The 22,399-nt window shown below is 34.9% G+C and overlaps 1 long non-coding RNA gene across 1 annotated transcript; it reads left to right on the forward strand.

The window, feature by feature from the left end:
* The first annotated feature begins 699 nt into the window (after positions 1-699).
* On the forward strand, positions 700-1,112 carry LOC140877671 (uncharacterized). Its single transcript, XR_012149298.1, has 3 exons — positions 700-783; positions 868-965; positions 1,042-1,112. It is a non-coding gene; the product is annotated as an uncharacterized lncRNA (long non-coding RNA).
* The last annotated feature ends 21,287 nt before the right edge of the window (positions 1,113-22,399 follow it).

The raw sequence follows: 22,399 nt of genomic DNA on the forward strand, positions 1-22,399 counted from the left end.
ACATTCATAAACATGACTTTGAAATGTTATTCTTGTTTGCTGCTATTGTTCAGCACATTTCCAGTCCTCCAAATGGATTTAGTATTCTGAGAGTTGGTATGATCGCCGAATCCGGTTTGAGGCAGAAAGCATAGCGCAAATGGCCGAGATGAACATGAAGAATTCGATTATTTGTTATATTTGAATGATTTTTGTTATATTTGAATGATTTATAATATTGAAATATTGTATATTATATTAAATTTTCAAAAAATTTGAATATTGAGTGATAATATTGAAAATTTGTGAATTATATATATATTTTTTTATTTGAGAAAAGACAACGCTTTTTCCGCGTGGTCTTTTACAACACTGGCTACGACAACGCTTTTTCGGGGACATTAACAACGCGGAAAAAGCGTTGTCTTTGACCGTTTTTCTTGTAGTGCATCTTGTACATAACAAATGGATATTGGCACAGAGGCTGCCTTTTAGTTCGGCAATAGTTCTTTCATGATGACACGCAGACATTCAGTGATTTTGGAGGAGGTGTAGCTGCTGTGAAAGGGTTTCATTCTAGCTTTCGTCCTACTCATGGTGGTTTATCTCTAAATATGGGTATTACTCATCTTGTTTTCTCTTCATATGTTTTCCTTTTCTTATGGCTTGCTTCATGTATAAGAACCGCAAAAGTTTGTTCTATTAGATGTATCCTCAACAATGATCTTGAAATCGGGACCTGTTGTGGATTTCCTGCTTGCTAACCAGAATTTGAAGGATCGTAGCAATATTGACTGGGACAAAGTAAATGGTTCTAAAGTGTTTGGAGTCGCTTTCTTTGACCATTATTTAAGTTATGTTTGTCATGATTGTGAGTCTGGAGCACAGGCCAAGAGGATGCTCAAGAATTTGAGGGTTAAGGCCAGACATAACAACAGGGAGTTCAACATTATAGGTTTGAGTGAGAAACCATGCAATCACCAGTTGTGAGTAAATACGTATCTTGCAGTGTTTTGCCTTCATTCCTTCCTGTAAGACGTCTAATGGTGGTTATCTTTTCAGTTTTTCATTGGAAGTGAAAAATGGTGGTACTGCTAGAGATGATGGTGGGATTTTTGAGATGACTGTTTTTTACTACTTTGTGAAACACCGTGGTCAAGAACTAACATTTTTGGCATACATTCCATGCCTTGATGTTGGAAAACGACCAAACTATTTGCCTTTGGAGGTATATAATTTTTTGGTAATTGTCTTATGAACTCTACTGCAACTTTCTTTCTAAAATTTCTTTATGTATCTTTCTTCAATTAAAGCTATGTTCTCTAATATCTCTTCAAAGATACAAGAAGGCGTTGTCAGGAATGCAGAGAGCATCCTTTTGAACAATCAAGGCAGAAACCTCCAGAGAGAATTCGAGTTGTCACTGATGTAAATTATCTACCCAGTGAACTCTTTTCCCTTCCATCTCTTATGTTGTGGTTTCACTTCTTGATTGAATCTTGTAGGCTGTGAGAAACTATCAGTATGAATCTTTCTCAAATCTTTGCATTCTAAGTTTGTTGCAAGTATTAGTTATTGATAAAGGATATATGTCTCTGGATGGATTCAGGCTTGGAGGCATTGGCGTGAGGGAACACCTGCAAATATGATAGATCCTATGTTGAATGATGGATTAATGTATAGTTTTTTTCCCCAGTGTTTATAGAGTTAGAATTTGATTATTTTTTATAGATGCACTTTTACTTTTGTGAAAATACTTGTGGATACATGCATATTTTTGGGTTATTTTGGTGGAAATACTTGTGAATTTATGGATGTTCGTTGTTTAGAGATGAATAATTTATTAACCTTATTAGTCTATTTTAAGTTTCAAAAATATATTTATATTGTGTAATTATTGTATCTAAATTTTAATGTAGTGGAACAGCAATTTCACTAATTGAAGAAGAAAAATAATGTCTTTTACTTCGTCAATTAGTGAAATTGCCGAAGTACAAGACTTTTTTCTACTTCGTCAATTACTATCATTGCCGAAGTATAAGCATATCTTTTACTTCGGCAATTTCATTAATCGACGAAGTACAAACATATCTTTTACTTCGGCAATTTCATTAATTAACGTAGTAAAAGACCTTTCTTTTACTTCGTTAATTAATGAAATTGTCAAAGTAAAAAATATGTTTTTACTTCGGCATCAGCCCAATCCTGAACAGATTTTGGCTCCATGAACCGACCAAAGACTTCGGTAATTTCAGGGCTACGACTTCGATTACAACACGAAGTAAAACGGTACCTATTACTTCACGTGACACTACTTCGGTAATTATCTATCTACGACTTCAGTTAATAACCAAAGTCTTTTGCGACTTTTCTACTAGTGTGTTCTAGCTTAGTGGGAGTGCCGAGGCACTGAGGAAGCCAATTGTAAACTTGAAAGTCGTATGCGCATAGATTACCTAGAGTTGTTTTGATTGTATTTATATGTCGGTTTTATTTCTTGTAAAATGTTCAGATGTAATAGAGTAATTATTATTACAAGTTCATTTCAGTACTTAAGATTCATTTTGAGGACAAAAATTATCTTAAGTGGGGAAAAATTGTGTAGCCCGATTCCATTTTATAAGATTAAGAGATTTTAAACATGTTAGAAAATTATATATAATATCAAAAGTGTCAAAACATATTTAAAGAGTCATTATTTGGTAAAAATAAGTGGAAAATCAGATCCGCAATGTCGGAAAATTGTAGGGAGGGTCCCCGGGGCCCCAAACCAGTTTGGACGCACCCAAAAATAGTTCGGATGGAGAAATCCATTTGGAGCTTTCGATCTGTTCGGAATTCCGAACTCATCGAGAACTAAGTGTCTTTGAGGGTTGAACACGTAGTTGCATTCATGGAGATTGGTTCTTCCAAAGTAAAGACAGGAGCTTCCAATCGTAGCCGTCTGAAACATGTCATGATGTGCAGATCGAAGCTTCCGATTTGGTGTTTGGATCTTCCGATCTTTGTCTATAAATAGGGTTTCCTAGGAGCTCATTTTTACACCAATTCCAAACTATTTCTTTTGTGTTGTGTGGGTTTATGAGGGTTTTTAGCTTTAGTTGGTGGGTCCAAGGGTTAGCGAGGTGCTCCGGAGTCATAGTGGAGTAGTTGCCATGTTTTGGGTCTATCGACAACAAGGAACTGATGATGTACGAAGGTATATCTCTAGCTCCTTATAGAAAATACAGAGTATGATATAGCTTAGTTAAGGCATTTAGAATAAGATTATGATGCATTAGTATTTTGCATTGTATTGCGGTCTATATGCTTGGACATAGATCTGGTATAGCTTGCCTAGTAGAATTATACGAAAGTATTGTTTGAGATACCCTGACTGACTATTTATGTATTATGTGTTGATTTGTTTATATGGCATGATTATATCTGAATATATTATGTCACATTATTATGCTTCGTGAATGATCATATTGAGCCTGTATTTTTGAGATAGTCAGTAGTAGGGTGCTCACCTTACATATAGTGTATGGTTGGACACGTGGACTCGTGATCATGTCACTATTATCTACTGGGTATATGAGCCACATCTTGATGCGACAGCACAGTGTGCTATATAACCTGGGCCCGGTCTGTGAGCAGGACTTCTTGACCTTGTGTCTTGGTACCCGTACACTTGCATACATGCACATCTAATATTTGAATACTCATACTCTCGTACTGAGCATTTTATGCTCACATCCTCGTATTGTTTTTGGACATCCTATTCTACGGGGCAGGTCTCAGGCTTGATGGAGCAGGAGGCTCTGGGAGACTGCAGATGCAGGATGGCAGTAGTAGGTTTGAAGTATTATGTTTTGATATAGTTATTTCGATATAGTTGTATAACTTAAGTATTTACAGATTCCATTCCTTCAAATTGTATTTGGTTATGTTTTCCGTTGTTTAATTGTGATCTTTTTTTTATTTAAGTTATAATGCCCGCTTAAGATCTTGATTAGTAGGCGATCACGGTGTGGGTCACTATAAAAAATACAGGGTTTAGCGACCCCTACTAAGGCTATGCAATCAAAGCATAAAGTTCAACCTGTTCATACATGCAGCATAATATCAATGCATATACAAATTCCACAAAAAACATGTAAAAATAATACATGTATATTCAACCTGGTATCTCGGATAATACGTCCATACCTCTATCCAGAAAACTCAAGCATTCTAACAATCTCGTAGTCCAAGTACTCAAAATCCAAGACTATAAGAAATAATCATCATATCACTTATAATACTCTAAATGCCTTAACTAATCTATTACATACTCCTTAATATCTATTTTGATCAAATGATATACCTATCTCTGTTGTTAGTCCGTTGATGGCGACTGCCTCGAAACTTAGGCATTGCTCTGCTAATATCCTTGCAGCGCTCTGCCACTCCCGGTTCTCTGAAAGGATGCCTAAAAGTCCCTAAAACCGATCTAGAAAAGATATATAGAGAGAGAGATAAGTTGGAAGTTGAAAATGAAAATGAGCCTCGACACCACTATTTATATGCATAGATCGAATGGTCCGATCTCTCCCTTCAACACCCTCGGAACATGTGCCCTTATAGTGATGGCATTGCTTACATAATATGTTCGGATTGTCCGATATCAACATTCGGATCATATGATCTCCATAGGTTGTCAAATCAAATCCATATCTACTTATCTAGAGACGATAAGATTGTCCGATTTCCATGGAGCTACCAAACACAAACAATGCTTCTGAACTCCATGCATTTTGGATGAACCGATCTTGGGTTTGGATAATCCTATCCTTTCGATAGCTTGGACCCCTTTGGTCCATTTTAAAGTGTTCTGAATCTATTTTTCAACTCCATAGACTCATTTGAGAATTTTTTAATCATGTTTTAGCCAATTAATCATAATTAAGGCACATTATTAACTTAATTTGGATACAAACTACTACACCCTTAATGATCACAAGAAGTCCAATTAGACAATCATGATCCCAAAAAATATCAGTCAATCATAACATCTAAAAGGTAGAGCCCAATTGCATCTCCATGCAACCTCAATGTTTTTCGCTTCATTCTGGATAAGGACCCAATAATATGACGTCGTTTATCTTTGAGTATCAAGTCGAACAATCAATGTTAAATTGCTATAGACTGTCATGGAAGTTCCACTGAATTCACATCATGTATGTTAATGGAAGTCACAGTTTTTCATTGTCCAGGCTCCCCAATAATATGAGCCAGATACTAACTGCAAGTAGCGTTCATTATGCAATCACTTTCGATAGAAGACGAGAATAAATTAAACTCTTTTAATATTTATTTTTGTGGATTGATATAAATTTTTAATTTTATTCAAAATTAAGGATTTTAATTTTGAAATTTTCTCATCATTTTATTTTAAAAATCGTGTGTCATGATTTTGTATGTTTGTTGGATTCATGAAATTATATTATCTAATAATATACATACATGCATACTACTATATATCGCATATATCATAATATAACAATTAAATAAACAAGGATAATCGATCTTCAATACTATTTGATTAATGTGAGCCAAATATGAATTCAAGCCCAAATCCTAGGTAAATGTAGGGATGCAAATGCAACTTATTAACAAGCTTCTAATATTTTACATGTCTTCATCGGTCTTGATCATCGGGAGACCATCTTCCAATATTAATCTCCCACTAATTATAATAATTACATTTGAATAACTATGACACAAAAGGAATATATCTCATGGGTGAGAACGGACCATAATCCTGACCCAATTTTACTCAAAATAAAAGAAATAATAAAAACAGTAAAATATCTTAGCATACGCCTAGAAAATTGGTCATGAATCTTGATCATCCTTTATGTAGATACTATCACATATTATAAAATCCATCAAATTATGTATCTTGTAATTTATTACTAACTGTCACAATTATCAATTGAATTAATAAATAAAATAAAATATTTAATTTAATTTCCAATTAATTCAATAATAATTTATGTTTTTTAAAACTCCTTTTACTATAAATAATTAAAATCACATTCTAATTATTTATTTCATAACAAAAGTTTTGTAATTTTAAGGATAAAATGTCAAATTTTCGTAATATTTCAATTGTACCAAAATAATTTTAAAATAAGAAAATTGCATCGAGTCTGAAATTTTTTTCGAAAACCCATGGGCGAGGCAGCCCGAAAATGTTTGGGAGAGCCAGATCCCCTTCCCCGTATTTTTCCCGAACAATTCGGGCAGCCTGCAATTGGCCAGTGTAGCAATTGCGATTTGCAATTGCAATTCACAGTTGCAGCTCACAAATTGCAATTGCAATTCGTGAATTGAAATTTTTTTATTTATTTATATGTTATTCTGGAAAAAATAAAAAAAATTTAAGGGGTTGAGAATTTTCTTAATCTTGTATGAGGATAAGAATAAAAACTCAACATGAAATTAACCATAAAATATAGAAAATATGTCTCTGATACCAATGTTGAAGTACCATTTTTCTCATGTCCAATATGCAGTGGAAGTTTTAAAATTTTAATTTTCACATTCAAAATTATTTTGACACTCGTATGGTTTAATAAGATTTATAGGGTTTTCTAGAATTTATACCTTAGTGAAAAATTCACTTGATTCAAACTATTACATATTTAGCAAAGATAGCTCTTGATGTAATTCCTTATGAACAATCAACTTGAATACGTCTTTTTTCAATCTCTGAATCAAGTCCACGACCGGATTTCCTGTTTCTCTTCGAACTCGTGCTAGAGAAAAATGAAGAATTTGTTCGTTGAGATAACAAAATCACAAGAAAACACCACACAAAAATTTTCTATCAATTAGAGATAGTAACCGAATTCTTGCACATAATCTTTGAGAGTGATTTTTTGAAAATCATACATATACATATTATGTATTTTTTTAGTTAGCAATTTTGTGTGTTAATGTAATAATATATCAACTATTATATATTATTACCATGCATAAATGTATATCATATTAACACACACTATCGATTTATGCACCAATATATATATATAGAAATTTTCAGCTGTCCAACTAATGTTGTCCAACTCGTCCCCGATAACTAAAACTCGTTACCATGTTTTAGTGATATGAAAAATTTAAAAAAAACAACTAAAATACAATATATATAATTGCAAACATACATACCGATATTTTAACAAATATACATATATATGCACCGTTACATATATATCCATTTATATATATATATATATATATATATATATATATATTTATATGTATATCATATGTATATATATATATATATATGTATATGTTGTGAAAAATTAAAAATTTATGGTAAAAATTAAAAACTCCAAAACTCAAAATATATCAAACTCTACACTTCACAAATTTTTCTCTCTCAATTCAATTGTATTTTTCATCGCAAATGAAGACCTATTTATAGATCTCAATTAGAGATAATTCCAAAAATTTAAATACATCATTACTTATATCATCACACACTTATTATTCAACATTCAACTCTAATTTTCAACATTCAACTATAATAATAATAATATATTTTCAACACTTTCCCTTGTGATGATGACCGTCATATGATGTGTGTCTTTATTACGTGTTTTATACTGCCCAGTGGGATAAAAAACATAGTAAGGAAAAAAGAGTGCAGCCACGTAAACTCCCCCACATGTTAACCCGAGTGATTCTTCATGTATTCCATAGATTGTGCATCCCAATGTTATATATATGCTTTCTGAATATTGTCGTAGGAAGCGCCTTTGTGAAGAGATCTGATGAGTTCTCACTTAATTGAATGTAACAGATATCAATATCTTTATTCTTATCAAGCTCTTGAGTGTAGGCAAAGAACTTTGGGTGGATATGTTTGGTTATGTCACTTTTGATTTATCCTTCTTTCATTTGAGCAATACATGCATCATTATCTTCATACAGCGTCACAGGCTTCTTGTCTACTGATAATCCACAAGAAGTTTGAATATGTTGTGTCATTGATTTTAGCCAAACACATTCACGACTTGCTTCATATAGCGCAATAATCTCAGCGTGATTTGATGAAGCTGTTACGAGTGTTTATTTCTGTGAATGCCAAGAAATTGCAGTGCCTCCACGAGTAAATACATATCCGGTTTGGGAACGTGCCTTATGTGGATCAGATAAATATCCAGCACCAGCAATATCAATGATACTTTGATTGGTGTCTTTTGAGTACAAAAGTCCCAAATCTGTCGTTTCTCGTAGATAACGGAATATATGTTTAATTCCGTTCCAGTGCCTCTTTGTTGGATATGAGCTGAATCTTGACAATACATTTACAACAAAAGATATATTAGGTCTAGTACAATTTTCAAGATACATAAGGGCACCAATGGCACTTAGATATGGTACTTCTGGACCAAGAATAATTTCATTATTTTCACATGGACGAAATGGATCCTTTTCTATGTTTAATGATCTTACAACCATTGGAGTACTTAATGGATTTGATTTATCCATATTAAAGAGTTTAAGGACCTTTTCTGTATAATTTTCCTGTGAACAAAAATTCCACATTCTTTTTGTTCGATTTGCAAACCCAGACAGTACTTGGTTTTTCCAAGATTCTTCATTTCGAATTCTTCCTTCAAGTACATCATAACTTCTTGAATTTCCTTATTCGTTCCAATGATGTTTAAATCATCAACATATACACCAATAATTACACATCCTGATGTTGTTTTCTTGATGAAAACACAAGGGCATATTGGATCATTTACATATCCCTTTTTCATCAAGTGCTCACTTAACCGATTATACCACATTTGGCCGGATTGCTTCAACCCATATAATGATCTTTGTAATTTCACATAATAAAATTCTCTGGGTTTTGAACTTTGTGCTTCAGGAATCTTAAATCCTTCAGGGATTTTCATATATATATCACTATCAAGTGATCCGTATAAGTAAGCTGTAACAACATCCATAAGACACATTTCCAAATTTTCAGATACTGCCAAACTAATCAAATATCGAAACGTAATTGCATCCATAACAGGAGAATATGTTTCTTCATAATCAATTCCAGGCCTTTGAGAAAAACCGTGTGCAACAAGTTTAGCTTTATATCTGACTATTTCATTTTTCTCATTTCGCTTTCGAATAAAAACTCATTTGTATCCAATAGGTTTTACACCTTCAGGTGTGAGGACTATAGGTCCAAAAACATTACGTTTATTTAGCGAATTCAATTCAACCTGGATGGCATCTTTCCATTGTGTCCAATCATGCCGAGTTTTACATTCACCAAAAGATTTTGGTTCATGATCTTCATTCTCATTTATGATGTCACAAGCCACATTATAAGAAAATATCTCATCAATATATTCTATATCTTTTCGGTTCCATATTTTTCCAGTATTAATATAATTGATAGTGATTTCATGATTCTCGTCAGTTTGTGGTTCTGACAGAACATTTTCATCATCAGGTGTTTCTTCTGGAACACCATTTTATATTTTGTGATCATCGTGTTTCTCTATGCATTTTCTTTTCCGAGGATTTTTATCCTTGGAACCGACTGGCCTTCCACGTTTCAAGCGTTTTATGACATCATGAATGTCTTCAATTTGTTTCTTTGGCATTTCAATTCGATCAGGGGCATTTACAGTAGGTATATATGATTTTGTTACCCCTTTTGTGTCTGCAAATGCATCTGGCATTTGATTTGAAATTCTTTGCAAGTTCACAATTTGATGTACATCTTTCTCACATTGTTTGGTCATTGGATCCAAATGTAACAATGATGGTACATACCATGTGATTTCTTTTTTGATGTGTTTCTTTTCACCCCTAACATTGGGAAGATTTTTTCATTAAAATGACAATCAACAAAACGTAAGGCTCAAGATATCGAATGATTGATGAGCTATCATAACCGATATAAATACCGATATTTCTTTGAGGACCCATTTTTTATCGTTGAGGTGGTGCAATAGGCAAATACACCATACATCCAAAAAATCTCATATGAGAAATATTTGGTTCCTTACCAAATGCAAGATGCAATGGGGAGAATTTATGATATGCACTTGGTCTGATGCGAATTAATGTCGCATCATGTAAAATTGCATGTCCCCATATAGAAATAGGGAGTTTTGTTCTCATAATCATTGGTCTAGCAATCATTTGTAGACGTTTAATCAATGATTCAGCTAATCCATTCTGTGTATAAACATGAGCAACAGGATGTTCAACAGTAATTCTCATTGACATACAATAGTCATTGAAAGTTTGGAAAGTAAATTCTCCAGCATTATCAAGTTTTATTTTCTTGATTGTATAATCGGGAAATTGATTCCGCAATTTTATTATTTGAGCCATTAATCTTGAAAATGCCACATTTCGAGTTGACAATAAGCATACACGTGACCATTTGCTAGAGGCATCGATCAATACCATAAAATATCGAAATGGTCCACATCGTGGATGAATTGGCCCACAAATATCACCCTAAATATGTTCAAGAAATATGGGTGATTCTGTTTGGATTTTAGCTGACGATGGTCTTATAATAAGTTTTCCATCAGAACATGCTTTACATTGAAACTTATTATTCTGAAAGATCTTCTAGTCTTTCAATGGATGACCATGTGTATTTTCAATAATTCTTCGCATCATTATTGAACCAGGATGTCCCAATTGATCATGCCAGTTGGTTAATATTGAAGAACTATTAACCACCATATTTGATTCGATTGGCCTTATATGTGTATAATGCAATCCAGTAGGGAGCATTGATAATTTTTCAACCACATATTTCTTTCCTGATTTATATGTGGTAAGACACATATATTTCTGATTTCATCAGTTATCGTCTCAGTATCATACCCATGAGAATATATGTCATTAAAACTCAACAAATTTTTTTTTTATTCTGGTGAATATAAAGCATCATTTATAAAAAATTTGGTACCATTAGGTAACAAAAAATGTGTTTTTTCACAACCTTCAATCAAGTCTACAGAACCTGATATTGTATTCACCATTGTTTTTGTTGGTTTTAATTCCAAAAAATATCTTTTATCTCAGAGAATAGTGTGCATTGTACCACTATCGGGTATGCAAACTTCCATGGAACTATTTCCTTGTTTAGCTTTGCTCATACCGTTTTCCATTTTGAACTTCAAAATAAAATATGCAATAAAGAAAATTAATGACATTATATGAAAAATATAACATAATTCATAATATAAGAATACATGAGAAATATAGTATGTTACATTCTAGTCCCACCAATATATTAATCAATGTCCTTGAAATCATTTGAAAAATCAGCAGCATCGAAATGAGTTGAACAACTTAAATGGTTACTGGTTTCAGCAAAATTGGTCTCTTTTTCTTTCCCCTTTATTGATTCTTTATAGAGCTTACATAGGTGCTCAAGGGTTCGACAAATATGTGACCAATGTCCTGGAGTGCCACATCTATAACAAACACTCTCAGATCTTTTTGAGTGATTTTCCTTTTCACTCGTGTTTTCATGATGCCTTTTTGGTGTGTGGTTCGTGACGTTCTTTTGAGATGAGTTATTGAAGTAAATATCTCGATTATTTTCATATCCACGGCCGCGACCATGACCGCGATCATTTTTACGTCCACATCCACGTCCACTCCCACGTCCTCGACCTCGTCCACGACCAAAATCTTGTTTATGCCTTTGATTTTGGTTTTCATATTTAATCAAGACATTTGCTTCTGGAAATTCCGTTGATCCAGTGGGTCGGGATTGATGATTTCTTACTAACAATTCGTTGTTATTTTCCGCCACAAGAAGACATGCGATTAGTTCAGAATATCTCAAATATCCACGCACTCTATACTGTTGTTGTAGATTTATATTCGATGCGTGAAAAGTGGAAAATATTTTTTCAAGAATTTCCATTTCAGTAACAACATGCCCAAAAAATTTAAATTGCGAGACTATTCGATACATCGCAGAATTGTAATCACTGACTTTTTTAAAGTCTTGGAATCTCAACGTATTCCATTAATCACGGGCGGTCGAAAGTATAACTTCCCTTACATGCTCAAATCTTTCTTTCAGACCTTTTCATAAGACCATTGGGTCTTTTTCTGTGAGATACTCACATTTAAATCCTTCATCAAGATGTCTACGTAAGAAAATCATAGACTTTTTCTTTTCTTGTGGGAATGATATATTATTTTCTTTGATAGTATCACTTAGATCCAATGACTCAAGATGCATTTTGATGAGTGCATTTTGTATGCATTAGTTCGTGATAGGTTTATGTCTATTTTGTGTGCATTCATATTATTTTTATGTGTTTTTATGTGTTTTAATGCATGCTTGTGTATTTCACTCTTCGGGTTAATTTTGTAGGAAAATGGATTTCTGAAAAATGAATTACGGAGCAGCCTTGGTCAAAAATTAAAATTTAGCATTAGAGAGACCAAATCAGATCTCCAACGTTCAAAATAAATTTCAAGATGTTTTGAAGCTGCTGTCAAAATTTTGGGTCAATCCGACGGCTAGAACTTAAGATATGAATTTTTCAAAATCATCGCGCGGAGAAGAAAACTCCACTCGCTCGAGCGAGAGTCTATGCTCGCTCGAGCGAGCGAGACGTGCCAAAAATCTTCCGAGACAGAAAGTTGCTCGTTCGAGCGAGACCTGTGCTCGCTCGGGCAAGCGGAGCATGCAGAATTTATATTTTGGAAACTCTTGCTCGGATTGGATGCTATCTTTTGAAGACCCTTGGGCATATAAATACAAATCAAATCATTAGATTAAAGGGTTCCAACACGCAGAGAACACAGAAAAGAGGCGAGAGGCGGCTAGGCTTGGAGATTGGAGATTTTCTCCATCGTCATCAGAGTTTTTCTTTCTTTTTTCAATTGTTTGAATTCTAGTTTCAATTATTGAGTAGTTTGTTTTCAACCAAGACAGCGTTATTGGGCCGAACAAATTCATGTAGAAAACTTGGATGTTTGTTTGGGATTTTTCAGAGTTGATTTTATTTTATTGATTGTCAGATTTATATTTGTCTTGTGAATAGTCTGATCAACTGTTTGCTTGCATGTTAATCGATTCCAAGTCAACAGAGAAGGTATTGATTTTGATCACTTTGATAATCAACATATTGTAAAATTGACTAGAAATAAAATTTGGTTTTAGTGTGCGGTTTTGGTGTAAACTGAATTTTCAAAAATATTTAATGCATTCAAATTTGATTAGAATTACGAAAGATTAATTCGTCAATATTTGAATAGGTTTGATTGTTTTAGAAATAGAACTTTGAACAAGATAGGAGAATTCCCGTAATTTAAGATTAAATCTGAGTTCTAAATCGACTACTTGTTACATGATTTGTTCTGTACCTACGTGTATCTTGGTTGTCTTTGTTTTAATTATTTTTATCTTTAGTTATTTTTATTCTTATTTCTTAAGAAGTTTTTATTTTATTTTATTATTTTATTTAAATCAAATTGCTTTTTATGATTTTTTTCTAGATTAAGCTAAATAATTAATTCTTGAGAATTGACTGCAGTCTCTGTGGGATCGATACTTGGACTCTCTGTCCACTTTACTATTACTTGACCAGGTACGCTTGCCAGTAGATTTATATCACACTGATTTAGCCGATCAAGTTTTTGGCACTGTTTTCGGGGACTGTTTAGTTAATATTAGGATATATTATTTGCTTGAGACTAGACAATTTTTTTTTCCTGCATTTGTTTATTTCTTAATTTTAATTTTCATTTTTCTTACTTGTGAGGTACTTGGAGATGGATAATCGACGGGTGTTCACAAGATTTGGCCAACAATATTCAGAACCTTTCTATGCTGCTTGGGGGAGATTCAATGAATTGGCGAACAGATTTCAATGTCATCAGTTTTCGAGCTACACCCTAACTCAGATTTTTTATGGTGGTTTGGAAGAGACTACAAGAAATTGGGTGGATTATGGATCTTTGGCCACTGGCAGTCACCTGTTCAGGAGAGATGAAGACAGTGTTATGCACTTGTTAAATGATATGGCGGATTTCGACTACCATTGGCATTGTGATCCTTCATTGAAAGGTTGGAGTCACAAATATCCTCCAGAATTCAACTCCACAAATTTTTCGAACCAACCATCGAAGCATCAAGAAAAGTGTGTAGGGTATTTTGAGGATCATGTGGCTCAGTTTGAGAATTTTGTGAAAAGGCAGGAAGAGACAAACCAGTTCTTCGAAAGCTGCATCAAATTTTTGAGTCTTTTGGATGAACAGATTGCGCTTCATAGAGAACCAGTTTCTGAGATCTGCCAAGAGCATGAAGTAATTGAGCCAGAGCATGAGGAAATAATTTTTGAGGAATCTTCTTGTGAGGATGAATCAAAAGTGACAATGGAGGAGGAAGAAACATACAAGGCTACATATTTTACCACGTCAATGGTCGTTCCATGTACACCGTTAGAAGATTATTTCTTGCCATTGACGCCACCTCCAGCATATTCCATCCACTATAAGCTTTATCCTAGATTCGGAGTCCAAAAGAAAAATTTCAGACCAAGTGTTGTTGGACCGACGAGCTTACAAAGTATATATCACGCCAAGCTTGAGGGCGAAGGAAATCAAGACCCATACATAGAGTCGTATGATTCTTACTATGGGTGGCATCCGCTCTTTGATGGTTGCTTTTGCATAGTCGGGCTGTAGACTATAAACTTAGCGCTGACTAGGAGGCAACCCAATGTTCACTTTACATTATTTTTTTTATATTTCTTTTTATTATCTTTTGCTAATCCAATGCCTTACCTGTCGCCTTTATATGTGCAGTATATTGCCCCGCCACCAGAAGTTGTTGTTGGACTTTTACAAATGAGGAAGAGGACGAATACGAAACCAGGGGAGTGTTATTTTTGTTTGCAATTGTGTGTTTGTTTCGCATTCTGTTCATTGTTCTGAAGCATTGAGGGCAATACTTTGGATAAGTATGGGGGGTAGATTAGTTTTGTTTGTGTTGTTGTTTGCATTCATTTGGTCCAGTTTATTGCATATAGTTCGTATTCATGCATATCATTATGTTTTGTGTTTGTGTTTTGTGAATAAGTAGAATGATAATTGTGGGCCGATGATGATAGAGTTGTGAAAAAAAAAATTGTTTTTGAAAAATAATGTTACTTTTGATTGAACATGAGAAACTGTTGGTTGAATCGTGAATCTTTTTAAGCACGCATGTTAGACTGGTGTAGTGTAACGAGGTAACTGATGAAGTTCATGTTTGCTTGACAATTGCACGAAAATAGATGTTTGTTGATCATGATAGTGTCTTTGGATTCCCGATGATTGCTAGACATTGCATGAATGATCTAGGGCGTACCTATAAAATTTTTTTGAAAAATTTTTGTGAAAAAAAAAAAAAAAGTTAATTCCATCCGGGCTTGGAAAATGATTGAAATCCTAATCATTCTTCCATAGCTAATTTTCCGGGCTAAATGGGATTGTAGCTCCATCCGGGCTATAGACGAGAGGATTGAAATTCGAATCCTATCTTAGTTATAGCTAAGTTTGTGGGTAATTATTGGGGCTTAAGAAAAACCGAGTGAAAAATCCGGCGGTGCGTAATTAATCTCAAGAAAGTGCATGTTTTTGTTTGGGATTTTTGAGAAGAAGGAGTGCTGGATTGTGATACTTTCATTGATTTGTCATAGGTCGCTAAGCATTCTTAGGATGGATTCTTTTGAAGTTGCACGAAACTGGAATAACATGACACACACACACGTTTACGTTAAACTGACAGTGTATTTTCTGAACAATCAGAAGTTTGTGGTTTTTAATTTTTGAAGTTATATTTATCGAAGGCTATGTTGTTCATGATTCATTCTTAATTATGTCATTGTTTGCATAGTGATTTGCATTTATTGCTCGAGGGCGAGCAAGAGTTATGTATGAGGGTGTTGATGAGTGCATTTTGTATGCATTAGTTCGTGATAGGTTTATGTCTATTTTGTGTGCATTCATATTGTTTTTATGTGTTTTTATTTGTTTTAATGCATGCTTGTGTATTTCACTCTCCGGGTTAATTTTGTAGGAAAATGGATTTCTGAAGAATGAATTACGGAGCAACCTTGGTCAAAAATTCAAATTTAGCATTAGAGAGACCCAAATCAAGTCATACCGTTCAAAATAAATTTCCAGATGTTTTAAAGCTGCTGTCAAAATTTTGGGTCAATCCGATGGCTAGAACTTCAAATATGAATTTTTCAAAATCATCGCGCGGAGCAGAAAAATCCACTCGCTCGAGCGAGAGTCTATGCTCGCTCGAGCGAGCGAGACGTGCCAAAAATCTTCTGAGACAGAAAGTTGCTCGCTCGAGCGGGACCTGTGCTCGCTCGAGCGAGCGGAGCGTGCAGAATTTATATTTTTTGAAACTCTTGCTCGGATTGGATGCTATCTTTTGAAGACCCTTGGGCATATAAATACAAATCTAATCATCAGATTAAAGGGTTCCAACATGCAGAGAACGCAGACAAGAGGCGAGAGGCGGCTAGGCTTGGAGATTGGAGATTTTCTCAATCGTCATCAGAGTTTTTCTTTCTTTTTTGTTTTTGTTTGAATTTTAGTTTCAATTATTGAGTAGTTTGTTTTCAACCAAGAGAACGTGATTGGGCCGAACAAATTCATGTAGAAAACTTGGATGTTTGTTTGAGATTTTTCAGAGTTGATTTTATTTTATTGATTGTCAGATTTATATTTTTCTTGTGAATAGTCTAATCAACTGTTTGCTTGCATGTTAATCGATTCCAAGTCAACAGAGGAGGTATTGATTTTGATCACTTTGATAATCAACATATTGTAAAATCGACTAGAAATAGAATTCGGTTTCAGTGTGCGGTTTGGGTGTAAACTGAATTTTCACAAATATTTAATGCATTCAAATTTGATTAGAATTACGAAAGATTAATCCGTCAATATTTGAATAAGTTTGATTGTTCTAGAAATAGACATTGAACAATATAGGAGAATTCCCGTAATTTAAGATTAAATATGAGTCCTGAATCGACTACTTGTTACATGATTTGTTCGGTACCTACGTGTGTCTTGGTTGTCTTTGTTTTAATTATTTTTATCTTTAGTTATTTTTATTCTTATTTCTTAAGAAGTATTTATTTTATTTTCTTATTTTATTTAAATCAAATTGCTTTTTATGATTTTTTCTAGATTAAGCTAATAATTAATTCTTTAGAATTGACTGCAGTCCCTGTGGGATTGATACTTGGACTCTCTGTCCACTTTACTATTACTTGACCTGGTACGCTTGCCAGTAGATTTATATCACACAGATTTAGCCGGTCAAGTTTTTGGCGCCGTTGCCGGGGACTGTTTAGTTAATATTAGGATAGATTATTTGCTTGAGACTAGACAATTTTTTTTTCCTGCATTTGTTTATTTCTTAATTTTAATTTTAATCTTTCTTACTTGTGAGGTACTTGGAGATGGATAATCGATGGGTATTCACAACATTTGGCCAACAATATTCAGAGTCTTTCTATGCTGCTTGGGGGAGATTCAATGAATTGGCGAACAGATTTCAATGTCATCAGTTTTCGAGCTACACCCTAACTCAGATTTTTTATGGTGGTTTGGAAGATACTACAAGAGTTGGGTGGATTATGGAGCTTTGGCCACTGGCAGTCACTTGTTTAGAAGAGATGAAGACAATTTTATGCACTTGTTAAATGATATGACGGATTTCGACTACCATTGGCATTGTGATCTTTCATTGCAAGGTTGGACTCACAAATATCCTCCAGAATTCAACTCCACAAATTTTTCGAACCAACCACCGGAGCATTAAGAAGAGTGTGTTGGGTATTTTGAGGATCATGTGGCTCAGTTGGAGAATTTTGTGAAAAGGCAGGAAGAGACAAACCAGTTCTTCGAAAGACGCATCAAATTTTTGTGTCTTTTGGATGAACAGATTGCGCTTCATAGAGAACTAGTTTCTGAGATCTGCCAAGAGCATGAAGTAATTGAGCAAGAGCATGAGAAAATAATTTTTGAGGAATCTTCTTGTGAGGATGAATCAAAAGTGACAATGGAGGAGGAAGAAACATACAAGGCTACATATTTTACCTCGTCAATGGTCGTTCCATGTACACCGTTAGAATATTATTTCTTGCCATTGACGCCACCTCCAGCATATTCCATCCTTTATGAGCTTTATCCTAGATTCGGAGTCTCCTTCCAAAAGAAAAATTTCAGACCAAGTGTTGTTGGACCGACGAGCTTACAAAGTATATATCACGCCAAGCTTGAGGGCTAAGGAAACCAAGACCCATACGTAGAGTCGTATGATTCTTACTATGGGCGGCAGCTGCTCTTTGATGGTTGCTTCTGCATGGTCGGACTGTAGACTATAAACTTAGCGCTGACTGGGAGGCAACCCAGTGTTCTCTTTTCATTATTTTTTTTATATTTCTTTTTATTATCTTTTGCTAATCCAATGCATTACCTGTCGCCTTTATATGTGCAGTATATTGCCCCACCACCAGAAGTTGTTGTTGGACTTTTACAAAGGAGGAAGAGGATGAATACGAAACTAGGGGAGTGTTATTTTTGTTTGCAATTGTGTGTTTGTTTCGCATTCTGTTCATTGTTCTGAAGCATTGAGGGCAATGCTTTCGATAAGTATGGGGGGTAGATTAGTTTTGTTTGTGTTGTTGTTTGCATTCATTTGGTCTAGTTTATAGCATGTAGTTCATATTCATGCATATCATTATGTTTTGTGTTTGTGTTTTGTGAATAAGTAGAATGATAATTGTGGGCCGATGATGATAGAGTTGTGAAAAAAAAATTTGTTTTTGAAAAATAATGTTGCTTTTGATTGAACATGAGAAACTGTTGGTTGAATCGTGAATCTTTTTAAGCACGCATGTTAAACTGGTGTAGTGTAACGAGGTAATTGATGAAGTTCGTGTTTGCTTGACCATTGCTCGACAATAGGTGTTTGTTGATCATGATAGTGTCTTTGGATTCCCGATGATTGCTAGACATTGCATAAATGATCTTGGGCGTACCTATAAAAATTTTCTGAAAAAATTTTGTGAAAAAAAAAATAATAAGTTAATTCCATCCGAGCTTGAAAAATGATTGAAATCCTAATCATTCTTCCATAGCTAGGTTTGGGGGATAAATGGGATTTTAGCTCCATCCTAGCTATAGACGAGGGGATTGAAATTCGAATCCTATCTTAGTTATAGCTAAGTTTGCGGGTAATTATTGGGGCTTAAGAAAAACCGGGTGCAAAATCCGGCGGAGCATAATTAATCTCAAGAAAGTGCATGTTTTTGTTTGGGATTGTTGAGCAGAAGAAGTGCTGGATTGTGATACTTGCATTGAATTGTCATAGGTCGCTAAGCATTCTTAGGATGGATTCTTTTGAAGTTGCACGAAACTTGAATAACATGACACACACACATGTTTACGTTAAACTAACAGTGTATTCTGAACAATCAGAAGTTTGTGGTTTTTAATTTTTGAAGTTAGATTTATCGGAGGCTATGTTGTTCATGATTCATTCTTAATATAGTCATTGTTTGCATAGTGTTTTGCATTTCTTGCTCGAGGGCGAGCAAGAGTTAAGTATGAGGGTGTTGATGAGTGCATTTTGTATGCATTAGTTCGTGATAGGTTTATGTCTATTTTGTGTGCATTCATATTATTTTTATGTCTTTTTATGTGTTTTAATGCATGCTTGTGTATTTCACTCTTCGGGTTAATTTTGTAGAAAAATGGATTTTTGAAGAATGAATTACGGAGCAACCTTGGTCAAAAATTCAAATTTAGCATTAGAGAGACCCAAATCAGATCTTCATTGTTCAAAATAAATTTCAAGATGTTTTGAAGCTTCTGTCAAATTTTCGGGTCAATCCGACGGCTAGAACTTAAGATACGAATTTTTAAAAATCGTCGCGCGGAGCAGAAAAATCCACTCGCTCAAGCGAGAGTCTATGCTTGCTCGAGCGAGCGAGACGTGCCAAAAATCTTCCAAGACAGAAAGTTGCTCGCTCGAGCGAGCGGAGCGTGCAGAATTTGTATTTTTGGAAACTCTTACTCGGATTGGATGCTATCTTTTGAAGACCCTTGGGCATATAAATACAAATCTAATCATCAGATTAAAGGGTTCCAGCACGCAGAGAACGCAGACAAGAGGCGAGAGGCGGCTAGGCTTGGAGATTGGAGATTTTCTCCATCGTCATCAGAGTTTTTCTTTCTTTGTTCTTTTTGTTTGAATTCTAGTTTCAATTATTGAGTACTTTGTTTACAACCAAGACGGCGCGATTGGACCGAATAAATTCATGTAAAAAACTTGGATGTTTGTTTGGGATTTTTCAGAGTTGATTTTATTTTATTGATTGTCAGATTTATATTTGTCTTGTGAATAGTCTGAACAACTATTTGCTTGCATGTTAATCGATTCCAAGTCGACAGAGGAGGTATTGATTTTGATCACTTTGATAATCAACATATTTTAAAACCGACTAGAAATAGAATTCGGTTTCAGTGTGCGGTTTGGGTGTAAACTGAATTTTCACAAATATTTAATGCATTCAAATTTGATTAGAATTACGAAAGATTAATCCGTCAATATTTGAATAGGTTTGATTGTTCCAGAAATAGACATTTGAACAAGATATGAGAATTCTCGTAATTTAAGATTAAATCTGATTCCTAAATCGACTACTTTTTACATGATTTGTTTGGTACCTACGTGTATCTTGGTTGTCTTTGTTTTAATTATTTTTATATTTAGTTATTTTTATTCTTATTTCTTAAGCAGTTTTTATTTTATTTTCTCATTTTATTTAAATCAAATTGCTTTTTATGATTTTGCCTAGATTAAGCTAAATAATTAATTTTGAGAATTGACTGCAGTCCCTGTGGGATCGATACTTGGACTCTTTGTCCACTTTACTGTTACTTGACTTGGTATGCTTGCCAGTAGATTTATATCACACAGATTTAGCCGGTCACATTTTTACATCGAGAGTCCATGACATATAATTCTTTCCTGTAGTAGCTCGTACCCTAATTGAGTAATTAAAGGATTAATGCTAATTAAATAAATTGGGTATCGGACGTATCGGAAGCTCCGAAGGCACGATCGGAAGCTCCGAACAGGATCGGAAGCTCCGATGAGCGATCAGAGGCACCGATGATATTACGTCATCCATGACGTGTGGTTAGATCGGAAGCTCCGATCACCCCTATCCAAAGTCAACAAGTGATATTTTGACACGTGGCAGATCAGGATCTTCGGAAGCTCCGATGGCAGGATCGGACGTTCCGATCGAGGTTCGGACGTTCCGATCGAGGATCGGAAGTTCCGATCGTTGTCTATAAATAGAGAGCCGAGGCTTCACTTTCAATTTCCAATTCCGAAAATCCCTCTCTATTCCAGGCATATTTGAGTAGTTCTAGTCTTCCTAGGCTTGACCCGGGGGTTGGCGAGGCGTTCGATAGTCGTAGCGGAGTTGTGCCCAAGTTCTGGAGGCATCGACATCAAAGGGCTAACGACGGACGAAGGTATAGCTTTTGCTTCCTATAAATATTTAGGAGTATGCAATAGCTTAGTTAAGGCTTTTAGAACACTTTAATGATAGTAGTATCATTTGGCAGTGTAGAGCAGACTATAGGCGTGGACCTAGAGTTGGTAGAGCTTGCACTGTTTTGAGGTACGGAAGTACTGTTCGAGATATCCTGACTGAGTATGCATGTATTATGTGACTGCATGGTTTATATGTCATTGATTTATGCTGCATTCATTTGCATACTGAGCTATCTCCTTCGAGATATCTGTTAGTAGGGTTGTACCCTATCCTATTAGTGGATGGACTTCCATGGCTCTGGGTCCGGTAAATCCACTGGTATTATGGTATGGGAGCCACCTCCTGAAGCGACGGCACAGCGTGCTACATACCAGGCCCCGGTCTATCTCTGTTATCTGATCCTTGACCTCGAGTTTAGGGTGTTCACTTTGCATGCATATATACTCATACTCTCGTACTGAGTGTTTTATGCTCACAACTCGTACTCTATGTTTCTGGACACCCTATTCCATGGGGCAGGTTTGCGATTGGACGAGGCGGGTGGATCCAAGAGGGGCTAGTAAGTGGTTGACCAGCTGGAGCTTCGTTTAGGTTTTATTTCTGTTGTTTTGAGGTTGATACAGCTATTCGATTTGGTTGTATATTATTTGGATAAATTACAGATTCCTTTACTTGGGATTGTATAACGTTTATGCTTTCCGCAGTTTTATTCTGATATCTGTTTAATTAAGTTAATTGCATGCCTAAGTTCTGTTAGTAGGTGATCCGGGTAAGGGTCACTACATTTATGGTAT

The sequence above is a fragment of the Henckelia pumila genome, chromosome 1, assembly GCF_033568475.1.
Source record: "Henckelia pumila isolate YLH828 chromosome 1, ASM3356847v2, whole genome shotgun sequence".
In the NCBI taxonomy this organism is placed as follows: Eukaryota; Viridiplantae; Streptophyta; class Magnoliopsida; order Lamiales; family Gesneriaceae; genus Henckelia; species Henckelia pumila.